Below are 23,866 nucleotides of genomic sequence, written 5' to 3'. Positions count from 1 at the left end.
AAGAATACATCATTTGAAATTTCAGAAGATAAGTCGAGGTTTATAAAGAAATTCGGAATTACAGAGGTCGATTATTCAATCAAGTTGAATAAGTTTATAGAAGTTTAAAATGCGATCAGTGCTATAATTAAACAATCAAAACAAAAAGGCAAACATCAAAAGTAAGGATAAAATTATAATAGCTATTAATCATCTCAGTTCTCATCATCCAGTTTCAAAGATGGTGGATTCAGATGTAAAGACGACAGAATTTATGCAACATGTCGGTAAATATTATCACTGAATGAACAAATAGATATAAGGTAAGATTTCATATTAAGATCGTTATGTATCTAAAGGTAGTGGTAGACGTGGAAGACCTGTGAGAATAATAAACTGGGCTGAAGATTTGAGAACAAAGAAACATATTATTAGAATTGAAAATAAAGATAACTTGCATTATCCTTGAGTCACTGTCACAGCTTTAACTCATCAATAATTTGTTCAAAGGATATGTAAGTGGTTTTATGAAGATTAAAGTTTAAACTTCACCTTGGCAGGCTTACTGCAGAACAAAAGAAGAATACATTCTTCATATTATAGCGAAATTGGGAATAAAATTAGATATTGAAAAAATTGATCCAAATTCTGGTTAGAGAACTCTATCAAAGATTTGCCCAAATAGTTTACAGGATAATTTTGGGGAAAGGTTAAATATGAATCAAATTAAATATCTAAGAGATGTATTAGACTCACACTTTTAGACAGCAGACTGGACAAAACGAACTTGACTTTGCTAAATGGTAATCTAGTAAAATTAACATACAATTTGAAAGATCGTTTTATAAAAGATCCTAAAACTACTAATGTGTTTGTAGCTGCTTTCACAACAACTAATATGAGTATCAAATTGTATGGTACGTTGGATAGACTTTATGAATATAGTGTACTATGGCACAGATTCAGTCATATATATTAATGGTGGTGAAAATACAATAGAGACTGGTTTTATGCTTAGCGAGAGTAGATAGATGAACTATGAGGTGATGATTATATGACTGAATTTGTTTCAACAGACACTAAAAGTTATGCCTACAGAACTTTAAAAGGTAAGTGTATGACTAAGACAAAAGATTTAATTTGAACTCAAAGTACAATATTTTTGAGTTGTGGTCCATTAAAATTATCAAGGGGATCTGGGGCTCCCAAGAATTCAAAGATATGTACACTAAAGTTAGAAATTAAAATAGCTATTGTTAATCAATAGAACTCAGAGTAGCAACTGTAAATTGTGTGCAAGGTAAGAAATTGTTTTAAGAAATTAAAGTCATGATTATTAAAAGATAACGTTGCGTGAGGATTACTTTAAGAGAATTCAAAGTCAGAAAATAAAAAATGTTCCTAATCATTTACCTTATTACTCACGCATTCTATGCGTGACACACATGCATATACAGCATCAGACTATTAACTGATCAGCATACACTGATAAATTGCAATGCACTTTCAGTGCAATGCACTGAATGACAGACACATGCACCATAGAATAGATAAGCGCGCCACCCGGTAACAAAAAATATACTACGTTCACAACTTGCAGTTCTTGTTGCCGATTGATGCTTTTTTTTGGTCGTGGTATATCGGATAATACAGAATATTGGATAAGCGAAGGTCGATTAGGTGAGACTACTGTAATAATAAATATAAACATTTTTCATTCGTATAAGTGTTCAATACTAACATTATAATTAACCGATTCTTTTTCGGCCTATGAAGTACATTTAGAATAACTATTAGAACATTACATATATAATTAAATAATTTCGTACATTTAATCAAAGAATGCTTTAAGTATGTTATTGTTCATATTGCACGTTATGTGTCTAACCTATTTATTTATTTCAAAGCCACAACAGGTTTATGATACAGAATCACTTTATGATAGATGGATTTTTTGTAGCGTATTAAAATGCCGTGCTGACCAGAATTCGGACCCTGAATTATGATAGAGAATTCAAAATTTGGATGTATTGCAATGTTTGTAAGGATACATTGCAATCGGTGATATATGACCTTAAATACTAAAAAAGGAATATTATAATATTCGATTCCTTCATTGAGAATGTAGTTTAATAGATAAAGATAAATTTTCCACACCAAAAACATAATTAAACGATAATAAATACAATATTTCGCTTCCTTTACTTGGTGAATGAGAAACTCTATATTTGAAAACTCTATATTTAAGTGTTACAGATGAGTCGAAGCAATTTTTAAGTAAAATTATAAAGCATAACTCTTGCTCCCAAATGACATCCTTTGGAGTAGATAAAGTGATAAGAATGCTCGGATTTTCACCAACTTTTACTGTACAATAGATATATCATCAAATTGGATCACTTTTTCCAGCAGATAATGAACAGCATAAATCTTTGCAGGGTATTTTATGGGTGACGAAGAAAATGAAGATTACATTTTGAAAATGACATTCATCTACAAGATGCGATTAGCGCAGATGGTAATATTAGATCTAACGACATAGGCAAGATGGTTATTCTGCCTTCTACTTTTGTGAACAATCCCCTTTATCTGCATGAATACACTCAAGACGCTTTCGCTTATATACGAGCTTATATATAACGCTTATATCGCTATATATACGAGCTTATACGCTTATATATAAGAGGCCTGACCTCCTTGTAACTTTTACTTGTAATCCTTTGTGGCAGGATGTAACTAAAGAGCTAATGCCCGAGCAAAAAGCCACTGATCGACATGACATAGTTGCTCGCGTATTTCGTTTAAAGGTTCACCGCGAGCGAAGCCGCGGGTAAAAGCTAGTATATATATTTGTAAGTTACTTTTCAGCCACCCGGTGTATACAATGAGTGGCTGAAAAGTAACTTACACCCTCCTCTTAACTTTTTTTATAATTACGATAATTGTATAGTTCGGCATTCTTCTTTACACCGGGGGCTACTTCAATATATTTCACTCTTTTTTATTTCTGGTTGGCGGGTGCCGGGAGGGAAATAAAAAATTTCAAATCGGATCAGTGATCATTCGCTATACCATTTTAAAGAGCTTAAACATATGAAAAAAATTATATAATTAAAGCTAAATTCTGATCGCCAAATCCAAAAAGGACGGCCAACAATGTGTTTGTTTCAGATAGTTAAAACTACGGTTGTATGCTTCTCTTTATTATTTTTTTTGTTATCTAAGATAAACTGATTCTTTCTAAATCTTAACAGATAAGAGAGGCTAACTCAGTAAGCCCCAACTATAGCATTTGGCCTTTAGAGGGAGGTAGTGGCAGCTCAAAGGTTTTAAATGGAACATATAATCATGTGATACTTTGTTTGAAAGGTCTTTGAGAGACAAACAAAACGGCATCAAAAAAATTAAACTTATTATTAAACCAAAATAACGATTACATAGGTCATTACTTTAATTAAAAATTGAAAAACTTTATTAAACTTTTCAAATACTTTTAATTAAACTTAGTCTTGAAAAAATTTACTTAAAGTAAATAACAGTTTACAATTTAATTATTTTTTCACGTATAATTAATTATTTTATTTAAAAAGTTCTATAATCTCATGAATTAAAAATACTACCTTATAAAATTATTTCAGTTAAAAAATGGTACTGCTTCTTACCTCATATTAAATGTTCAATAGGCAGTTTCAACATTTAATTGAGGTATTCCTGTTTTACTCCAAGCAGTAACACAAACGCTACTCAAAAGCTTCCCTCACATAGTGAAAAGATTCTGTAGAAATCTTCCAACATTCTATCTCAATTCTTTCCCTTATTTCTTCGAGAAAAGTTGGCTGTGAGCTAAAAATGGTTGGTTTTAAATACCCTTAAAGGGTATATCAAGGACATTCAGGTCAGGTAACCTGGCTGGCCATTTAATAGTACCATCAATCTATTCAACGATTTGCAAAAATAACTGGTTCAATTAATTTCTATGTAGCGAATGTAGTGCGGAAGAGCAACATATAACTGGAAAATCACATCTTCTCTCATGAATAATATTTGTCGGTTTGGTCTACATGGTATCTAAATCAAATTCTTTAGAGGTGGAATTATCTGCTCGTTCACCAAAGCATAGTTCATCTAAGTTACCATTAACAAATGACCCAAGAAGTGTGTCACCTATTATTCCAGTCCATACATTTAACCACTCCGGATGCAGGTATGACTTTCAGGATACCAGTGAGGGTTTTGTTGGGACTAGGACTTATATCTGTTAAGAGTCCTATGTAAAGTAAATGAGGCTTAGTCAATAAAAAATATGTTGAATCAAGAAATATTTCTTGCTGTTAATCTCTATGTTAAAATTTCTTTGAATTCTATCCTCCTTCAAAATCATTTTCAATAAGTTCTTGTATTGATTGAATCTTCTGTGGATGGTAACAAAGTTTTTTAAAACTTTTTATACTGACCATCTAGGTGAATTATTATTTCGTCCAATCGCTCTTGCTGATTATTAATTATTAACAGAAATTTCTTATTATTTATTTAGTTAGTTATATTTCTTACGAAGTTATTGATTCTCAATAATTTCATGTATACTGGGTCGGTCAGGCTTTTTATCATCTAAAACGCTACCTCTGTGTTGAAGTTTTTCCATCAAATTTGCGACTGCGATACTGGAAATTGTATGATTAGGATGCCGTGCATTAAATGCATTAGCTCTTTCTTTGTATGTTTTTATTTCTCCAAATGAAAGAGCTACTTCTATTCATTCTTGAATTGATAAGAAAAAAACATTATTTTTTACCTAAGAGTTTTTTTTTTGTTGTAGATTATGGGTTTTTGACTAAGTTAAAGAAACAGGTTGTAAGTCAGCTTATACTTTTTTAATCTAAATTTTGATGTTTATTTAATTTTGATTTCTTTAAAATCTTTTAACTTTTTTTTATTTTTTGAACTTTTTAATTTAAAGTTTTTTAACTTACTAATAAAAAAAGAAGACTTCATCCAAAAATAACACTAACACATTTATACTTCAACAACTTATAAAATCAACAAAGAATATCAATTTTGAAAAATGTAACTTATCTTTTGTTTAATTATTTACCAACTATTGACATTCTAAGTTATGAAATAAAAATTACATTCTTAAAAGTTTCTTATGAAATAAAATTTTAATTTAAAAAAATTAGTAAATTATTATTATTTAATTTTTAAATTCAAGACTGTAAGTCTAATTAAAAGTAGTATTTGAAAAATTGTAATAATTTGGTTTTTCAATTATTAATATTAATGTAATAATATTTGTGGTCATTATTATTTTTAAATAGTTAGAATTTAATTTGTTTGAAACCGTTTTGCTTGTCTCTCAAAGACCTCTAAAGCAAGTATTACGTGACCATACGCCGCATTTAAAATTTTTGAGCCGCCACTGCCCTCCCCTGAAAACGGAATACTCTACATTTAATTTAGTTTTATTCGTCGTTTTATTTATTTTTATTATTTTTCTTGTCTCATCGCCCTCTTTAAAATTATTTATCAAGAAAATACTGACCCTACTTGAAATTTTTAAGTGGTCCCTCGTCTTTCACTGCCGTCAAAAAGAGTTAAAATACGTTCATTAATGTAGTCCCGCGGTACAAGGATGAATGTCGCAAACCGTATCCAGTTATCTCCATTAAAAAATATTTAGAGAGGCTGTATGTTACTTATCAGACATTCTTTATATATATATATATATATATATATATAAGGAAATTACATTTTAAATAAATGGTATTTTCCTACTCCTCGTACCTCAAAACATAAAGAAAACTCAATTTCACTTCCCCATCCCACCTTAAGACTAGAAGTAGTACTGTACTTTTATCGAGAAGTCGATAAAAACAAAGTCATTCCTTTTTTTAACGTGACCATTTTTTAATTTTTTTTTTTTTTCAATAATTATATATGATGAATATTACTGTGGGTATTGCACTTTCAATTCTTTGAACATTAGTTTTTGAATTTTATCAAAGTACTTCTTTTATTTATTTATTTTAGTGGAGTCTATAAAACCGTTACAGTTGTGTGAAATTATGTAATTGAAATTGAGGAGAAAATTCAATATAGTAATCAAACCAGCAAACTTCCATTCATACGGTTGTGAATTTACTAACTGTGCAGTAACAATTATTCTCCATCAAAAAGGATGGTACATGAGTCTATTTGTTTGTTTGATGTGTGTGCTTACATTTTTATTTCAGCTGCTATTAGTGCAGAGCGGACCGCGTGGTGCTCCGGGCAGCTGGGCAGCTGCGCGAAGTGCACAAATTATTCGTTTGAACGATTTATACTTTTAAAACGATACATTCGTTCGAACTATTTATATTACTTTATACGGATCATTTGTATAAAATTATGTTTGTGTTTTGGGGATAAATAAGGAAAACACTGGGGTTAGAACTGTGTTAAAAAATCGCAATTCAAAAAACAGCTAAAAATGTTCAGAATTTTTTTAAGGTTTTCGTTGTAAAAGTTTTTGTTGTTGTTAGTACGCTAAATTCATAAACGTTATTTAGTTTCTACTGACAAAAATATTTAACAAAATCATGTGTAATGAAACATAAAACATGTAACATTTTCGCGGCGGGCCTCCTTTTTTCTAATAATAACTTATTTATAATTTTACACATTGTAATAGAAATCAAAATGCAAAAATAATTGCACTAACTAAAACTGCTTGCTTTAACTTTAAATAGATTCTTTCTTAGGTACAGATGAAGTATCTGTACGTTTCTGACAATTTCATTTTCCTGTTTAATTTATCCTCATAATTTAATGTAAAATTTACCAAAAATATTAATATTAACTTTATCTGGTTCTTTTGTTTTAGTTTTTAGAACGTTTTATTGAGATAAAATATCTAAAGCCTCACAATTTTATGCGTTCCATGTTATAACCTGGAATGTAGATGTCTATTTTAATAGTATTTGTTTAGTAGGTCAATAAAAGCGATTAGCGGTTGAAGGAGATTCTCTGTTAAGTTAATTTTTTTTTTAGAAATAAGTTAATTAAAAGAATAAATAGCCTACGTAAATTAAACAGGGTATTAGTTTTTGCAACGAAAGTTTATATTTCATTAAACTGCAAAAATCTGAACTTATTATTTTTTTAATTGATTTATTTCCAAAATTTTAATAAAATATTAAAATTATCATAAAAATAAGATTATTGTGCTTTCAAATAATTAATTATATATGTATTTCACAAAAATAAGCAAATACATTTTTGAATTCTAACCGATAAAGTTCATATATTTAGTTACTTGCTTAGCCATTACATATACTACGTATATAAAAGAAGGACTATAAAATACTACAAATATTAGTGTATTAATTTTAATAAATAAGAAATTTGTTTTTAAAAAATCAATAGGCCCTTAGAAGAACACGCTAACCCAAATGTCAAGGTTATGGATTCCCAAACCAACCTACAACGAATGAAATACTGAAAATTTTAATTTCGATAATTTAGAACATTATATAAATGTCATAAATGATAATATAAATGCATGTTTTATATATATATATATATATATATACCTTTATTCCCGGCAACAAACATTTAACTCCGAAAATAAAAATTTTCTTCACTAACAATAAATGATAGTAATCTCCTATTTTATTTTATACGGAATTTTTTATTTCTTTTTTATCGTAACTTGGCAAGTTTTATTGCTAAACCGGAAATCTTCATTGCACATTTTCAAATTTAATTTTCGTATTACGAGCACAATATTTTTATTATTTAATAAAATTCATACATTACTTGTATATTTTTTCAACATTGTTGAAGAAGTTTTAAATTATAATGATTGTAATACCGGTATAAGATGATCATAGTAATCGTTTATCAGATAATTTACGACTGTAAATTTAATACAAAATTAAAAGATAATCGTTCATTTGTTATATGTAGGTTAAATTTCTCCGACTTTTTTTTACAGTCGTTATAAATAATTAACAATGATTTTATAAGTTAGTAGAAAATGAAATTAGTGCAAATGAAGTGTTTTTAATGTAGTTAAAATAAATAAAAATTCCTCCAGCAACTTTAAACATAAACTTGGTTAAAAATTTATACTAATTTAAATATTTTGTGATTTAGTTAATATTTAAAGTGATTTAGTTAACTACCTGCTAAATAAAAAGTAACATTTTTCAGGCGGAAAATGATTAATTAATATCCAATTAATCAGTTACATAAAAAATAAAACCTTTTAAAGATATATTACTTTTGGATAACTTTTCAATTAAAGGAAATTGTAAAAAGTAATCAATTAAAATAAATTAAAAGAAATTGTGGGCATAAGTGGTAATTACTTAAAATAGTACTTAAAACATACAAGAAAATGCTGGTTAAAACTATTAATAACTTTTCCGACCTGAGGTAGAAAATCCCCACGTCCGGAACACAACATCTACGTTCCACGTCCAGAGCGGCAACAGCTGTACTTAGATATAGTACATTACATATAGCTGGCTAACGGGGTTCCGAGTGTTGTTTCTCGGATATGCTTTTTTCGGCCGATTTTCATCTATAGGCCGAATTACAGGACTGGCCACCTGCAGATACGAAATTCTTAACGATTATGGAAATGGATTAATACCGCCTTTAGAGCTGGCGATGTGGCGGCCACGGTCAAAGTTATTTGCAGGTGTAACGGAGACCTTTCGTCGTCCACATGCCCCCCGCGATGGCAAGTATGTAGTTAAGGTGCCCATGTTCGGAGCATGGGAGCCCTGAAAGCTTCGGTGTGTAAGGGCCTGGAGTCAGTGCAGAGACTGCGCATCCGCTCTCTGCCAGGACATATGCCGGTTCCACCGGTGTACCGGAACGGACCTCCAGGGTTGGTAGCCCTGGAGTGGGGGTGTACCCCGGTGGCTAGCCTTACTACAGCAGGGATCAACTGTTCATGCAAACTGAACAACCAAACGTGGCAGAGGGTTCACGGAAACACCCTCGTCTAGAACCAGCAGTTTCGCCAGAGGCAAAACGGAGAAACATCGCGGAATCTCGTAAAATTGAAGTTGAGGATAGGAAAAGCTTGCAAAAAGCTTTCTTCAAAAGCAACGTTCCAAAGCCAAAATACTTAGTTGTTACAAAAGAAGACGGTAATTTCTCGAAGGTGAGTCCATTCCTCATCGTTCGAGAAATAACAAAATGTGCTGGAGGCCCTGTTAAGGAAATTAGGAAAACTTTCACAGGACTTCATGTAGAGACTGTAAATGATATACAGTCACAGAAGATCCTAGGTCTTAAAAAAATTGGAGAACTAGCTGTACGTGTTGATCCCCACGGCACGCTCAACACCTCAAGGGGTGTTGTGGTCTGTCAGGATCTTCTTAACTGTACGGATCAGGAAATTGTAGAAGAATTAGCGCCGCAAGTAGTATTAGAATAGAAGGAATAGCGAAGTCCTACCTTCAGCATCCCATGTTCTTACATTTAACCGGCCTACTTTGCCGGAGAAGATAAGAGCGGGCATACATCGGTTGGATGTGCGGGCATTTGTCCCGCAACCAATGCGATGCTTTAAATGCCAACGCTTTGGACACACCGCTGTTAGGTGTGAGAGGCCACAAATATGCGTGTGCGGTGATGAAGTTCATGAAGGAGAGCCGTGTAAGGAGCCTCCTACCTGTATAAACTGCAGAGGACAGCATTCCTGTAGATCCAGGAACTGACCTGTTTACAAAGACGAAGTAGCTGTGCAGGAAGTAAAAACCCTGCAAAAAGTCAGCTACTTTGAAGCAAAAAAGATCGTAAACTCCCGCAGACCTAGAGCAACAACAACCTATACTCAGGCTGCGGCTGCTGTTCCTGCTCCAGCTCCAGTTGCTGTTCCTGCTCCTGCTCCAGTTGCTGCTGATGAGAGTGCAATCATCAACAAACTCGCACCTACCTTGGCTGCCTTAATTGAGAGGATAATTGAAAACAAAATGAAGCCTCTCAGCACTAAAGAACCTGTTAAGCCAAGAATAATTGTACAGCCTCCTGAAGACATATCTCCAAAAGAGAAAGTCACTCCAGTACAGAAGAAAACGGACACTAAACCTGAAATCCAAGTCCGTCTTAGTGAGATTTTAGTTGAAGATAAGAAAGTGACAGCTACAGAGTCTGTTATGGAGGCTCCCAAGCCTCCTGTAACTGAAGTGGCCTCTGAGCCTCAGAGGCCACAAAAAATTTCACAGGGGGGACGAGTGTCCCCCCTTCCACAGGCGTTGACCGGTGCAACCCCCGTGTCGAGAAGCGTCCAGGTTGCCGCCTCTCAATCGGCGCCTGAAACCGGCGCCGATCCATGCCCATCGTCGTCGGCGGCTTCGGTGGTCTCCGATTCGGAGGCCGGAAGCTACGCCGGCGACGACGTTCTCCGCGAACTTGATGCCGTTTGCATAATGGAGAAGAATAGAAAAAAAGGATGGCCGAAAGGCAAACCCAGACAATAATTTAATTAAAAATTAGCGAATCGATTGTACAATGGAACATAAATGGATGTTTTTCAAACATCCATGAGCTCCAACGCTTGGTACATGATGTAGACCCGATTTGTATATGTCAGCAAGAAACGCATTTCCGCCGAAATGAAAATTTTAAATTAAAAGGATTCGATATATTTTCACGAGATCAACCGCCAAATGTAAGAGTTAGAGGTGGAGTAGCTATATTAACATCGACTAGAGCTACCACCGAAGCGGTTGTTCTAAACACAAACCTACAAGCGCTCCCCGTTAGAATGAAGCGTCCGCTTCAGATCATTGTTTGCAGCATATACTTGCCGAATTTTGATTGGAATAAGGATGACATAGCAAGACTAATTTCCGAGCTTCCCCCACCTGTTTTACTGGATGGTGACTTTAACGCTCATAATTTTCTTTGGGGATCGGATCGAGTAGATCCCCGTGGAAGAGAACTGGAAGGGTTCCTGATTAATTCAGAACTTATTATTTTAAACGACGGATTAGGAACCTTTTTCAATGCCAGAGATGGATCGACGTCCTGTATAGATCTTGCACTTATAAGCGGATCGATAGCACCGAGGTACAGCTTCCATATCACAGACGATCTGCATGGAAGCGATCATTTCCCGGTGCAAATTGTAACTGATGTTACAAGAACAATATATTCCATCCCTAAAAGATGGTTATTTGAAAAGGACGAGCTTCACAGCTAGAACGATACTCCCAGAAACAACTGGAGTTATCGGAGACGATGTCGACGCCATAACAAATGCAATAATTGAGTCGGCATCGAGATATATTCCCAGAACATCTGGGAAACTTACGAAGAAACCCGTTCCATGGTGGAACGATGAAATAAGTGAAGCTATAAAAAGATAGAAAAGGGCGTATAACGCCTTTAAGAAGCGTCCTAGTATAGAAAATCTTGTTGCCTTTAAGAAATACAGGGCGTATGCAAAACGTCTTATGATAGACTCGAAAAACGGCAGCAATACGTGTCATCCATTGAAAAAACTACTACTGCATCAGATGTTTGGAGGAAAGTGAAGGCGATTTGTGGGCGTAATGATTTTGCTCCCATAACTAGCCTTCAAGATGAAGATGAAATAAAAGACACTCCATATGAAATTTCAGAGCTGTTATCCAATCACTTCGAAAAGGCCAGCAGAACCGCCAACTACGAAGAATATTTTCGTTCTAAAAAAGAACAACTTGAAGGTCTACTAAACTTCAGAACTGAGTATAATTACTCATATAATGTACCTTTTAAAATGTAAGAATTCGCGAAAGCGTTGGAAAAATCAGGTAACACAGCTGCTGGTCCGGATGAAATCCACTATAATATGATCAGACAGTTGAATACCACTGCAAGGCGTAGATTATTAGAACTTTTTAATAAAATATGGCGGGATCGAACGTACCCGCAGCAGTGGAAAAAAGCTCATGTTGTTCCAGTACCAAAGAAAAAAAAAAATTTAACAGAACCCAATAGCTATCGTCCTATTTCTTTGAGGTGTGCTATGGGAAAAATACTGGAAAAAATTATTAATAATCGACTCATCTGGGTTTTTGAAAAAGAAAACCTGATATCACCGTATCAAGCAGGTTTTCGGCAATACCATTCTACCACTGATCAAATGCTTAGAGGACGTTATATATAACAGCTTCATTAAAAGGAAACATTGTGTCGGAGTCTTCTTTGATCTTCAGAAGGCTTTCGATATGACCTGGCGTTATGGTATAATGCTCCAGATACATGAATGGGGCATTCGTGGCAACCTGCCAGTCTTACTGAGCAACTATATGTATGACTGTACTTTCGAAGTACGAGTCAGTAGCGAATATTCATCATCTGTAAGAAATTTGGAAAATGGCATGCCACAAGGTTCGCCGTTGAGCGGTACCTTGTTTACCATTGCCATTAATAAATTGATATTAGCCATTCCAGCAGAAATCAGCAAAAGCTCTATGTTGATGATCTGGCAATTGTGTATGCCAGCAACAAGCCTGCTATGGTGAGGTACAAATTGCAACGAGCGATCAATGCTCTAAATGAAGTTCCAAAGAATAACGGATTCCAATTCTCACCAGAAAAAACGTGCTGTGTACACTTTTGTAGGAAGAGAATTCCTCATAAAAGTCCTGCGTTGACAATTCATGATAATCCAATACAATATAAAGACAATGTAAGATATTTAGGATTAGTATTGGATAAATCCCTTACATGGGGATTACATATACAGGACTTGAGTGATAGATGCAAAAGAGCCCTAAACATTAGAAAATGTTTATCGAACTTAAATTGGGGCTCAGACAAAGAGACATTATTGAGATTGTATAAAGCATTGGTTCAGTAAACTAGACTACGGATGTATCGTATATTCATTCGCTAGAAAGTCGCATTTAAAAAAGTTAGACGTAGTTCATAATAGCGGAATTAGATATGCAACAGGCGCTTTCCGCACAAGTCCGGCGGCTAGTCTGATGTCTGAAGCCGGAATAATGCCACTACATTATAGAAGAGAGATCCTCTTGTTAAGATATGGAGCAAATTATGGGCTTTCCCTGCACATATAAATAATAAATTGTTTACGAATCATCCCATGGCTGCATTAAACGAACGTCGTGCTACCTATTCCAGACCAGCCGGAATTAGGTACCACCAATCAAGAAGTAAATATGAAATTGCCATTCCAGATACATTGGCAATTTCTACTAGAGAAATACCGCTATGGCTCTTGCCAGCGGTAAATACAAATTTGGATCTCTCTCAAGGAGAAATAAAAAAGAAACCAGCAGTGATCATCCAACAGGAATTTTTGGCAACCGTCAGTAGTTACGAAGAACATATTTGAATTTATACTGACGGTTCTAAAACCGAACATGGTGTTGGATGCTCAATATATGTAAATGAAGAAGCCCACTTTTGGAAACTGCCAGATGTGGCCAGTGTCTACACGGCAGAACTCACTGCAATTTAGCAAGCTCTTCGCTACACTGAACACTACTGCGAAGAGAGAGTGCTAATATGTTCTGATTCATTAAGTGCACTTGTCGCAATTCGGAACAAGAACATTAAGGATGTCCTAATTGCAAGCTTCCTGTCCATTTTATACGTTATAAAACAACGAGGACAGCGATGCGTATTTGTATGGACTCCGGGGCATGCTGGTATTACAGGTAATGAAATCGCAGACGACGCTGCCAGAAAGGCAACAGTCTGTGATGACTTGGATGCATTTCCTGTAAGAGTGGCAGATGTTAAAAACCGTCTAACAAACATAGTAAGAAACAAGTGGAACGCTGAATGGAGGAGTTTAAATACAAAATTAATCTCAGTAAAAACTTCTCCTTATAAATGGAAAAGCGACTTTAAGTTGACTCGCCGTGAACAAGTAGCGGTGACCAGACTTAGAATCGGTCACACGCGATTAACAAATTTATATTTGTTAACCGGCGAAGTGAGACCAATGTGCGGTGTTTGTAATGAAACACTGACAATCAAGCATCTAATAGAAGAGTGTACAATATATGAGGACCTCAGAAAGAGGTTCCGTCTTACAAATAATATTAGAGCTGATCTGGATAATGGAAATGAAGAAAATATAGTTGCATTTTTACACGCCAGTGGACTTCTTAAAAGTCTATAAAATGAATGTTTAAAGCTGTGACAAAAGAATCTCTAAGCGGTAGTTTTATATATACATATAAGGGAGTCTCGAAGCATGGCACGTATAGTGACGGGAGGTAGCCCTCTTGCCTAGGCCATTTTGGCTCACCTGCATTCAAGAGCAGTGAGTCGGGGTGTGATGGCATGGGGGACCCTCAAGGGTGGATTGAGGGCGCGAGGCTATGGGTGTACGCCGTGCATGCGTGTAGCCTGTTTATAAGAAGGATTCAACTGCCACGGCACCCTGGCGCGACTGATATACTGCTCAACGGCGGTTCTGGTCGCCCCGAGGGTGCTTAAACAAACTATAAATGAGATTCGTAGAAGAAAGAAAGAAAGATATGGTATTGATGAGCTGAAATTTTAATTTTATGGTCTTTTGAGAACCTATCTCAAATTTTAATATTGGGGCCCGTTACACCCCATAAGTGTTTGTGATTGTCCTTGTCTTTTATGTCTTAATGTTTATTGTGAAGTTTGTGTTTTTAAATAAAATATAAGGGCCCTTTACACCCTTACATATGACGATCCTGATGGATATAATAATTTCTTTTAAAGAATGTGATGAGAGCTAATGACCTTAGCAGTCGATGCCCGTAAAAATTCAGTTAAAAAAATAAAAAATAACTTTTCCTTTTTATCAATACATTCGTAAATAATCCAGCGTATTATAAAAAAAGGAAATAGAGATAAAAGGAATAATAAAATATTCCACATTGAAAACTAGGATTTTATACTTTACCTTAAATATGTATTTTTTTTTCTTTTAATACTGGCTACATTTTAAAGCCTTTTGTGATCATTGGCAATCCGCTGATTCCTCTGCAGTTAACATAACAATCTCTATCTGCCGAAACACTCGCTCATGTAAATTATTACTCTTTTCATAACGTCCTCTCACACAGTTAAGTAAGTTTAGCAGAACTTCGATTTTTTTTTAAATATAGCTCTACTTTGGGTAATAAAACTATGCAACTTCGTTTAGAAATTTTTACCGCTTTCCTTTGAAAAAAATACAAACAATGGCTGTAAATAAACATTATTTTTATGACTGTTTCAAGAGACAAAGGATATTACCAACTGATGATTGTTGAGGGGAACTTCTTCCACAGAAATATAGTGTTCAATTCATGTATATATAAATTTCAAATAGTATTTAATACTGTAATGATGCTCTATTGCAATATGATTTAAAGGTTGATGGCTTAGGAGAACAGGAACCCACAAATTAAACAATTTTTTTTTTTTTAACTTTTTACCTTATGTTATTAAAACCTTATTTTCTATGGAAATCGAGTTTTTATGATTTTTGTTCATGCATTGACATAAATTGTAGAATAAAAACTGCACAACATTTTTCGGTCTTTATTCCTTTTTTTTTTGTATTTTGTGGATTATCTTTGAATTATGTAGGGAAATTTTACAAATGTAAAGAGAAATGATATTTTCTTCTATTTGATTTAGTATTTTGAATAGAACTTCAGATTTGAATTCGTGTGTATTTACTGTTTTATAAACAAAAAGTGATAATTTTTGTACATTTTGTTTCGCACTTTTCAGTGCCTAATCCTTTGTATTTGTATTATCTGCTTTTTTCAAAAAAATAAAATTTATAGGTTAAAGTAAGATTAAATAAAATCTAAAAGTTAAATAGGATTAGGAGCTTCAGAAGGAATCGGTGTAAGGAAATCATTTCAGTTTGGCTAACTTAAAAGTTCACCAACGTTTCACTCAAAATGCTGAATGTGGATGTAGTACCGCTTTATTAAAAGTTTCTGCTGGTAATTCAAAATATAAAATCATCAACGGCCGTGATAGTAATGTAAATAATGAAATTTTACCAGATCCTATAAAAAATAATGAAAACTTTAAATGCAATAAAACATGAAAGGATAACTGACTCTAACGTGTAGCCACAGAGAAAAAGATTGGAAATGATGTGTGAAGTCAAAAGTTTATTATTCATTAGGAGAGGAGAGACCCCATGTTCGTATGCGATTTAGAGATGCAAATATCCCCTCCATCGGACCTCCAAATCTTCTGTCTAAGAAACATTGCAGTTACTGTTTTAAACAAGAAATTTTATGAAGAATTATTAAAAATACGCCTGATACCTAATAACTTCAGAATTTCATAAAAATCAGTAAATGGGTTTGACCATAATTGTCATAAAGACCCAAACTGTGTACGTTACAACCAAACTGTCTAATTAAAACAGGATCTCACTATGTGAAAAATTATATCAACAAGCAATCTTGCGCCCTCACAGACACACACGCACATAAAAACCTCCGTAATTAACCCAGTGCAGTATGCCTTGAATAAGATTATTATAAAATTCAGTTAGATGTAGCAGAAAACTGAAGTGTATTTCAATAATTTTAAATGTATGAGCATTCATTTTTACCATTTCTTCATAAAAAATTGCTAACAGACTGAATAAACAACAAATTTTATACATTTAAAATTTTAAATAATCTCCACTGCTTTAAGACTAATAAAAAAATAAAAAATAAATAGCAGTTAAGAAATTTAGAATAACAGCGTAGCCTAAAATAAATTTCCTTACAAAGCAAAAAGCAAGAGAAGCTTTACTGGTAAATTTGTAAAAATTGCTTTCATACCACACACTCGCCAGTCTTGAGGATATTATTCGCTGCAATACTCATTCGGTACGGAAAGGATTAACTTTAAAATAAATTCCCGAAAAAAATTTTAATTTCATCTCTTGATGAACTACTGAACTTTTTTTAAATTGTTTTTATAATTTATAATACATTCCTATCAAACTGCGATGAAGTGAACTACGTTAGTATTACTTAAATTTGTTGTTAACAGACAGGAAACTCCATGTCAGATTCTTATCAAAATTGGCCATAGGTTTGACATCCAGGAACGCAAAATCCTGGTATCCAGGTATTGGTTACGATGTATCTAGGAACAGCATTGTATGCGATACAAACCGTTTGAAGGATATTTGGATAATTGAAAACCGCACAGTAATACAAATTAACATTTCAGAAGTCTAACTGCTGTGATTCCAAATTTTTATCAGTAATGCAAACAATAATGAAATCTGTTATTTTCAAAATAGAAAATGAATTCATTACCGTTATACTTTTGTAAATTATGCAGACTAGAACATTTTTAAGTTTATCTTTAACAGGATATTTAAAGGCTTACGCTATAAAGTATAAAAGTAGAGTAGTATAAATATTACATAACATTATATACGATGCTAAATTTAATATGAAATAGTTAAAAATTTTGATCACAAAAATTGAAAATTTTCTTCCAAATTTGGAAACAATATTGACCAGTATTTTTATTAGTCAAGATTTTGAAGTTACGATTACGAAATTGAATTGAACTCTTTATTTAGTTGAAAAGAAATACACAACTGAATTGAGTTGTAACGGTAAACTCGATTAATCCAATAAGATGATGGTTTTTTAATTAAATTACACTTAACAACCTTATTAACAGGCATTAATGTCATTTGTAGTTGCATTTAAACTTAACAAACGTGATTCATGCTATTTAAACGAGGGAGTATGTAATATATGATATGCATTTATTTCTGATTAGAATATTTAGTTAACGTATAAGTAAACTGCTGTTATTTCCTACAGATAAATTAATATTCTACCATTCAATGTATTAATACCATTAGATGCAAACATCTGTAACCGATTACATAAAAAATATATTTTGTTTACTATATACATTTTTATTTTTAATTCAAACTTTAGATCTCGCAAAAATAGAAGTGAAATAAATGTTGACTCGCATCTACTACAAAAACAATCAAGCATTTATATCAGTAACAAGCATTTAATGACAAGATCATAATGCAAACGGTTTTAAATAATTAAAAATATTTAGAAGAACCAGTTTTTTTATGATTTTGACACGTTTACATTAAAGTAGACATGTCCTGACAATCCATTATTTTAAAACTAAAAACCAAGTCTGTAGGAAAGATTCTGTCATCTACTCCTTTAGCACGAAATTATTGTATAAATAACTTACACTTTGTATATAATAGATAAATTGGAATTGTTCATAAATATTTCAAAGAATTTTGTGGATAAAATATTATTGCTAAAAACAAAATAACTAGTAATATTTTTACGGTTTATAAACATTTTCTTTTTTTATAAATTATTGAATTTCCATAAAGTATTTTTCTATTGAAGAGTAATGGGTGAAGTGCTTAAATATTCATTACCGTGTTCCGAAAAAAAACAATACATTATTATAATTATTTACTATAAATTTAATGTTTAATAATTAAAAGATAAAAATGATGATTGGTTTATTAATAGGTATACAGTTTATTTTCTCTATAAAGGTAAAAAGGGAAGTAAAATAAATTTTTTTGTCGGGTATAGACAACGTTCAAACACTTGTCAGGAAACAGATAATTATTTTTAAGTAGATTCCTGGAAGCTACAAACAAATAGCAATTCGTTTACCAAAAATAGATATAGGAAACTTTCACTTACTTCTTTAGAGTGAAAGGGAGATCAAGTGGGAAGGGAAAAGGAAAACGTGATTCACAGTTTTTCAAGTAAATCTGATTTATAATATATTAATGTCAAATCCATTCGTCAAAAAGATATTTTGCGTTTTCCGGTTTAAATTTTTTATTTTTAAATCACTCAGAGATTACAGTTGCATTAAATTGTAACCAAAGCTCTCTGTGTTACCCAGCGCAAAGACTACGATAGTAATGGAACAAATAACAAATGATATGTATATATCGCCGGCGGAATTTTCTAGATCCTATTTGGTGACACACGGATAAAGGGCCCTACATAGTAGTTTACCCCCAGAGCCGGTCATAAATATTACAGCATATTCAAACCATCTCCAGCTGACTCATCACCCAAAAAACCGACCCGCTGATTGGCAACCAACCTCAGATACTTGACTGTACCTGGGACACCCACTTCGCTGCATCGTGGTCCTCCCTGACGGTTATTCACAGACGGTTTTCTAGAAGACAGATTAAAATCTAAGACAATGCAACTGAATACAGTTTGTCTCAGATTTAAAAGTGCAATCTTTGTGCATGTCCTAAGGATAAGAGCTTTTATTAAACACAAATGTCATCCAAACCTCGACTTCATAACGATGTCGCAATAAGTCTTTGAAAAAGCCGGTTGAATCTGAAGCTATAAAGTAATTTTCTTATGTTGATGTCAGCCCAGCTTTGTGCTTTTCAGATCTAGTTTTTAGGTCATCAAAGAATTTACAATTGTAATAATAATAACCAAAGTAGAATAATAAAATATTACTTCAGGATAGCGGTAAAATAAATAATTAACTGTGTCATCTTGAAATCTATTAAACACTTATTTATTGGTAACCTCACCAAACTAACAAATGATTCTAAGAATTTATATTTTTTTAAATCTTAAAATCGTGTTATGCATAAAATAAGTTGTAATTGCATTATAAATCCGTAGACAGATTAAAATTAAAGCAGTATTATTCAATTAAATATTAATATTCCTTCAAAATAGTTTTCTTTTAAAATATAACCTTAAAAATATTCTCAAAATTACTTTATTAACATTTTTAGAAATTTATTAAATATGTCAATCCAGTGATTTTGATGATCTGATAACATTTTGAACTTTGTGATAATAGAGTTTGGTATTCAAAATCTCTCGGGTTTGTCATTAATTCATGAAAAAATAAAATTTAACTCAATTACTGAAGAAAAACTAGAAATTTAAACTAAAGCAAAACTAGGAAACAAGGATTTTTTATTCCTCGTTAATTTTTAAAATAAAAACCTAATTTCTTGCATACAAAATTTTTGTAATAAAAACTTTATTTTTACAATAAACCTGTGAAAAACGATCTAATCGTTGATAATCTAATTTTCATAATTATCAATTACGTCAACCAACTGATGAAATTTACTTGTAATGTGTATTCATTATGTAATTAATTTTAATTTTTAATGCTGGGTTTTTGAAAATAACTGTATTAGAACAAACCTATCACTCAAAGTAAAGTATTTTTACAAAAAAAAAAAAAAAAATATGTGGATTACTCAATAAGTAAATGTATTTTATTCCAATTAAATTATTAAAAGGATTTCGTACACATGTTTTTGTATAGTTTCAATTACCAATTGAAAGTTATAACGTATATTTTATTTCCAATTAGAATCGACTGGTTTCCAAGAAGCGTTAAGTTACCGCGCTGTGTTGAACACAGATGTACTTCAATGAAAACAAACTTTAGTTGATTATAAGAGTAGAAGACGTCTGGTTTATTGAAGGTTGATAATATGCAACTAAAATAACTTCATTTATTTATTACAGTATAAGAAAAGGCTTTCACAATTGATATGTTTAAATTAACTAAGGATTTTTTGGTTTAATATTATACATTGTTTGGTGGAAAAAAACTACTACAAATATCTAAACTTTATTTCTGTAAAATTAAACTTCAAAGAATTTAAGTATTATCACAACAAAATAACTTAAATTATAGCTCATACACTTTAAGGTAAGCCTTAAATTATGTAGGAAAAAAATACTTATGGATTCAAAAAAAATAAATATAAATAAACATTAATTTCATAAAATCTGTGCTGGATGTTACTTTGTAAGTAATATGTAACTTTTTATTGCTGTTTTTCATAACTTGCAAAATATTTATTTTGATTTATACATGATTTACGAAATACATTCAAGAGGTTTTGTTTCAAAAAAAAAAAAAAATATATATATATATACATATATATAATATAACAAAACTACATGAATATATGCAAATATTTCACAGAGAGAAATTTGTATGCCTTTACTATTACTGTTTTTTGACATGTGCAATTTTCAACTCAGTGGATTCGGTAAAACATTTCAAGAAAAGTTTATACGCTAAAATATTGACTTTCATCTTCATTTTCATTAAATTTTACAACTTTATTAACAACTGTTAACATATTTATGCTACAATAGAAATTAAAAAAGAAACATATACATCGTTAACATCCAAATTTAAATGAGGTGTATGTCAGAGCAGTATATAATTTCTTTTAAAAAAATAAATGTTCAGTGAAATTGGCAAATAATATTTCAAGAAATTTTTAAATGAGCATGGGTTTGAAGTAAGGTTGCTGTTCGTCACCCCCACTGAATAAAATATATGTGCAATAAGATTAAAAATACTCGTAAGAAGAAAAAATGCAGAGAGATTGGGAATATATACCGAAAACAATTACTTGTATACACTGTTCTTTGTGAAAGATGAAGTGGTGTTAACTAATAGTGCTGAAGATATCTCATTTGCTAAGGAAATTAAGAGAGGAATACAGTATAGTGGAGCAAGAAAATTGGGATACGTTGTAGATGGTAAGTGAAGAGAGGATTTACTCGCGATTGTGGAGAAGAGAGCAAGTTTGTGGCAAGATTAAGCGCCTGGGAATACTTATTAGAATATAAGCACATAAGGATGAGCTAGGATTGGTCAGGGAAGACCGACGATTCGAAAATCAAATAGCTCACTCTTGTCATTCAGAATAACAATTAGAACCAAAAAATGTTGCATAACGTGATAATTGAACCTATTGTGTGGACTAGTGGCTCATAGTACTGACAGGTGAGTGAAAGAAATAGGGAGCATTTGGAGGCTTTGGAGCTGGATTTTCCGCAGATCATGACGACTTTCAAAATTGGAACTAATAAGTAATCAGGTAATTACAGATAGGATAAACAGGATAACTTCCATAATTAAAATAACTATATGATAACTTCCATAATCATTTTTTTTTTATTTTCAATAAATGTTTTTATGAAATTGTTCAACGAATGAATGAAAAGTGGACAAAAAGTATGTAAAATTATTGTCCTGTCGCAAGAAGGAAGAAAAATAGACCAAGAAAAACTTGGAGAGAAAGTGTGCAGAGGGTGATTGAAGAGAGACAAATAGTGGAGAGTGACTAGATCGACAAGAAAGTACGGAGATCGCAATGCGGTTTGCGGAGCAGTATGTAGAAATTCCGCTTAAAGAGAAGTAAGTAAAAAAAAAAAAGAAAGAATAATACAATTTAAAAATATCATTCACTAATAAAAAAAAATGTAATATACAATTGACATCAAATATGTTGGAAGTTCTCTGTTCGACCTATATTCATTGTTTTACTACATTTTAATCCCTCTTTTTACCAAATGTATCGATTTTGATAGTTGTCTTTCTGTTTTTATAGAAAGTTCTTTCAGTTTTGCACTTTTCCAGGTAGCTTTAGTTATAAGATTTTTAAATCAAAAAATTCCATTGTCAAAACAATTTGAAAATCTTTTTTTTAAATCATTATTGCTTAGGATATCTTCCAATCCTTATATCATAAGTATAAATGGATGTTATTTTACTGATGTTATTTTAATACTCAATGTATTTGTGGGTGTAAATTTAATAAAATTTGTTGATGGACCTAGAAGAACAAGTACATATTTCAGGTAGCATTAGCTTGCTTGGAAACAATCTATGCCATTTCTCTGCATTCCTTTCTTAATTTCTTAAAAAATGCAATTAAAAATAAATGTATAATCTTATGAACTTGCTCATAACAGTCTCTAAATAGTTCACAAATAAAAAAAACAAATTTAAAAAAAAGCAAAATAAAATTCATTAAATAAAGAAAACCAACAACAAAAAACGCTAAAAAAATTACAGTTCTTTAAATTTTGAATTTTTTTTAAAGTCGGCACTAAATTAAAGATCAGAAACTTGTTAATAGTTTTTAATTTGGTGCCAATTGAAAGAGTTGAAATTTAAAAAAGAATTGAAAAATATTATTTTTTATTCTTATCGCTACGCTTTAAATTAATTCTTTTGTACTAATATATGTTATAACCAATTTTATATATATATATATATATATATATAATCACTCCTCTTCTTCTATAAGTAATTAGAGACAATAATGAGATTGTTTTCTAAATTGTAAATAGGAAATGAGAACGAAAGAAGAGAGAACGTTTTTATGTAGGATTTACAATTATGGATTACTGGAGAAATACGGATAGCTGGATAGTACATAAATGGATAATGAGTATGAAAATCGTAATGTTCGAATTTATAAATAATTTGGCAAATATAGTAGGGAGTGAACAATTTTTTTTTATTGACATTTTAATGCTTGAAGATATAAAAAAAGAGCGGTATCAAGATTATTTACGTTTATAACAAGCTTTTACAAATTTTTAAAAGAATGATAACGTCTCGACCTTTAATCTGGAGGTTCTGAGTTCGAATCCTGATCAGGCACGGCATTTTTCACATGCTAAAAATTCAAACTGCCATTTCATCTCATCCTCTGATGCAAAACCTATCGGTGGTAAAACAAAAATAAAAAGAATCAATAGAATGATATAGCTCTAGAGATTGAGGTTAATCACATTACATTAACAGTTTTCCCCGTAAAAATAAACATCATTTATAGTTATATATGTATAAATCTAAAAACAACGTTGATTTTTGAGTTGTGACACTTATTCTAAACCGACGATTGACACACTTTAATGCGCAGACTATTTCATCTTTCATTTGATATATTAGATTCTTATTTCCAAAATTTACTGAATGGTTTAAAAAAAAAATCAACCATGAATCATTTTTAAGCAATGACATTTTGAAATCATGTTATCTCCCTTATAATATTTTTTACCTTTCAGGTGATTAATATTTTGGACTTTATTGGGAT

Source organism: Lycorma delicatula, chromosome 1 (genome assembly GCF_047948215.1).
Source record: "Lycorma delicatula isolate Av1 chromosome 1, ASM4794821v1, whole genome shotgun sequence".
NCBI lineage: Eukaryota > Metazoa > Arthropoda > Insecta > Hemiptera > Fulgoridae > Lycorma > Lycorma delicatula.
This window is presented reverse-complemented; position numbering follows the sequence as displayed.